Source organism: Sinocyclocheilus rhinocerous, unplaced genomic scaffold (assembly GCF_001515625.1).
Source record: "Sinocyclocheilus rhinocerous isolate Xijiao unplaced genomic scaffold, SAMN03320098_v1.1 scaffold848, whole genome shotgun sequence".
Lineage (NCBI taxonomy): Eukaryota > Metazoa > Chordata > Actinopteri > Cypriniformes > Cyprinidae > Sinocyclocheilus > Sinocyclocheilus rhinocerous.
The window spans coordinates 824,233-828,328 of NW_015664186.1; the positions used below are offsets into that span (position 1 = coordinate 824,233).

Sequence of the window (4,096 nt, forward strand, 5' to 3'; positions counted from 1 at the left end):
CAACGCATGCCATGAAATTGAAATAAATTTCTATCCATCATATTGTATATTGTAGTTATTTTATTTTATTATGTCACTGCATTTAAAAATGCATATAAAATCCTGAAATTGAAAGTGTGTGTGTGTGTGTATATGTGTGAATGTGTGAGAGAGAGAAAGAGAGAGAGCGAGAGAACTGGTGAGAGAGCGCGCGAGTGCTCCTTCTGGTCAATCTGGCAGGTCCAGATGAGTCCTGTGTCCTCACACATCAGCTGTAGGGACTTTTACTTCACCGGGTTTCCTTCAGCACTCACACAGGTACCCGTGAACACTCATACTTCATGCGCACCTGGCGGCGTATCTGAAGCTCAGCCTACAGGGCGTGGAAAAGCCCTGGAATTGTTTTCGACGCTGGTTTCCCAACATCGCCCATACTTCTTCGGATTTCCCTAACAAAGTGGACTGCCTCCCCGGCTTTTCGCAAGGAATACTCTTCCCCCCCCCACTAGCTTCAGCGATCCACTTGGAAGACGAATGATGTAAAGCTTTCATCGCGATCGCTCTCTGGCAGTTTCCGAACAGGAATCTTGATCTGCCATCGCGAGTTGTTCCTCAGAAAGGTGAGTGAGCGTTCAACTTTCTGTTTGTTTTAACTGCGTGGTTTACATTTCTTGGCCGCACATATTTGTAAACGTTTAAAACAACCTAATCGCTTGATTTTCTTGAGTCTTGCGCTTTCCTCCTTCAGACTTGATCTGTTCTTGCTACATTTGTGACATTCTTTCAAATTAAATCAGGCTGAAGCAGTAGATTTAAGTGGATTCGCAGTCGCCGCTTTTGAAGCTTTGTAACACAACAATAACATCGCGTCTCTTTGACATGCAAGTTTTGTAACGTATTGTTTCAGCTTTCCGTTGATGGTTAAAATATGTAAATAAGCGATAAAACACGCCCGGGGGTCGCGAGAACGTGGAGAGATACGCGACGTCGATATTAATGTCTCATAAAAAAAGTACCAGTACTGACATTCTTTACCATGGTGTTTACATGACATTCCAGGGTATTTCCAATATTACCATGGCACTGTGTCCAAAACACTATAGTAGTACCATATCCAAAGACATGACTATATGTGAAAAAAAATCTTAGTACCATGATATGACATTTATAAGTGCCACATTGGCTTCTGTTCGGTCGGTTTTATGCAGTCCATATTTGTCTTCAGTCCTCCAAGGTCTTGAAGAAACAAGCTTTTCGGGTTTACACATGACATGTTAGCATGTTGCTGAAAACTCAAACTCTAGTTGCTCGGTCTGTTTGCTTTAGCCGGATGTTTGTTCCTCTTAACACTGTGCTGATGCTTGACATATGCTGTCCTAATAGTGCAGCACTATCCCACCTAAGATGCTCTTTAGTGATGTAAACAAGGTATAATGATGGGATATTTAGTAATACATGTTGTGTTTGATTGGCCGTGAAACATTTGTCACAGACTGTGGATAGAGCAGAAAGCTGAGCTACAGTAGCCTATCTCTGTTCCTGTTGTCATCGTCTGATGAGTTTCACTTACCTTCATTTCATTTTCTCCTGGCTTGTTTCTTCTCCCAATTACACCCGGCTCTCATATTATACAAGCTGTTGTGATAAAATCAACTATAATGAGGTAATCAAATTTCCCTCTGTTCTGTAATTGGGTGGCTGCGTTGCTGTTTGTATTGCAGTGAAGTTCATTGCTGGCAGTATTACACAACTGATGATCACTTTGAATGTTTGTATATGAGTTAAAGGCTACTTTGAGGCTTGGCTTAACTGGCAAACCTTTTACTTGAAAGTTCAAGTCCAAGTTTACATTGATAGTGATGCTCAGCGGCAACTTAAAAAGCTCACCTGGATGGTTATTCCAGATGGATGTTGATGACAAACAGCATCTGATACAGTGAAAAAAAAAATGGTGTAGAAATAATTTTAACTCAGAAATTGCTAGTAAATTTGGCAATTCATTACAAAGAAATGGCAAGCGACACACTGAAAACATGAAGTTCTGAAGTAGAAAGACTGAAATAGTGTTTTCTTATAAAACATTCTTCAATAATTGTTTTATGTACTACGTTGATTTTTTTTTTTTACACAAATACAGTGTTTCTGGGAAATATTTCCATTCTGTGTGCTTAAGCCCTTCTAACCAAATCCCAACTACTACATATAATGTAAAAACCTGGAGTGTTTTGGATTGCATTTATTTCAGTGGGCTTGCATGGATTTGATGACTGTAATTAGTAGAATATTAGCTCCTTTAATGGGTATTATTAACAATTAACATTTGTTGCCTGATATCTGAGTAACTACTTGGTTTGAAACTGGAAACCTAATTTGCCCTAATTATTATTTAAATAAGTTGTTATTTATTATAGTTAGTTACTGAATATACATAAACAGTCACAAAACTTTGTTTTGATTCTTCTGTATGAGAACGTTCCTATTGTTTGAGCAATTCATTGCAGGAAGTTATCCGGCCCCCTCAAGGCCAAAGATCAATGGTCAAAAACAGAGAGCATGGAGAGAGAGAGTGCACTCTTTTTACCCCTCTTTCTTCCTTCATTCTTTGTCTTTTATGAGCAATGACTGTGTTTATTTGTGTTTCTCTTTGAGGAACATGCATCAGTACACAGTGGCCTCATTCATGCACTTCCTGAGGACTTTATGTGTTTGTGTTTGTTCATGTCGCCCATAGAACATGGAGCTGACTTGATTAAAGAATCATGATAATCATGGGAAACCCTCATCTTCATGTTTTGAGTCACTGACTTGTGTCTCAACAGGTCCTTTGGTCTGTGATATCAGAGTGTTGATTGTTATGAAAGTGATAGTGCTGAATAATTGGTGTTAAAGAAGATAGGTGACGTGGTGTGTTTTCTGCTGAAAGCGTGTACAGTGGTTTCATTGTCCTTGTTCGTACATCTCCTCCAGACCTCCTGGATAAGCCCATCTGTGGTCTGGATGTTCACTCAGTCATTCTCACTTCCTGAGTAGCCCACTCAGTTATGAGCTAATCACAATGGCTTTTCTTTCTGTCGTTCTGAATTATGATTCTAAAGAACACTCTTGGCGCAGGAGTAGAATTTTATTTGAATAAGTTTTCTTTTTTTTGCTCATAATTATGTAACTCTAATTATTAATTTTCTATTCTTGCTGTGGGCACAATTTTTGAATAATATTATAAAATATGCTTAGTCATGCATAAACAGATCTCAGAACAGCACTTTTATCTTAAAGGGAAGGTTCACTTAAAAATGCAAATTGATTTTAATCACACTCATATGAGATACTTCTGTGGAACATTAGTCAAATTTGAAGAATGTAGTTGTTGCTCTTTGTCATTTAGTTACAAAGAATGACTGAAGGTTGCAAAAGCATCATTAATGTGCCATTAGATTTGACTCAAAGATTTGACCCAAAAGAGCGATTCATTCATAAACTCATTAAGGCTGATGTCAAGTTATTGAATGTCTTCAGAAGACTTGGAATATATTGCAGAAGTCATATGAACTACCTTTTATGATACTTTTATTTTGCTTTAATTATCATTTTGGAGTTTAACAGTCCCAATTAAACAGTCCCAATTCTCATTTGCTTTCTTACATTAAAATAAATTGGCCAGGATGTTTTTCAAAAAAGTCACCTTGACGACATAAACATGAATAAATAATGACAAAACTCCCTTTAAGATGTTTTTCATGATAATTGATGTTAACTGCTGTGACTGGATCATTTAGTCAGTGAGTGGAACAGATCAGTTTGATTCATGAACAGATCATTCAGGTTGGTTTTGTGAGCTGGATCAACCAATTCATTGAAAAGAATTGACTCAAAAGCGTGTTTCATTCATGAACTCTCATTAAGGCTGATGTCCCTTTAAGGTCAAATAACCTTTGTACTAGTGCTGGGCGGTATGACCAAAAATTTATATCACGGTATTTTTCAAAATTATACCGGTTTCACGGTACATGACGATATATTTTTTTTTCATGCAAGACCGGGTGTTAACCATATTTTCTACTGATTGAGAGAGGAAATACTGCAGTATATTGACTTAGAATGCCCTATTTTACTATCATGA

General features: G+C 37.7%; 1 protein-coding gene across 1 annotated transcript in view; it reads left to right on the plus strand.

Annotated features, from left to right (window-relative positions):
• Window positions 1-222: 222 nt before the first annotated feature.
• Window positions 223-4,096, plus strand: part of LOC107729840 (plexin-B2-like) — a 103,205-nt gene continuing 99,331 nt past the window's right edge. The window contains exon 1 of the mRNA XM_016540551.1: window positions 223-599. The gene's annotated coding sequence lies outside the window, so the exon portion shown is untranslated. The remainder of the gene's footprint in view (window positions 600-4,096) is intronic.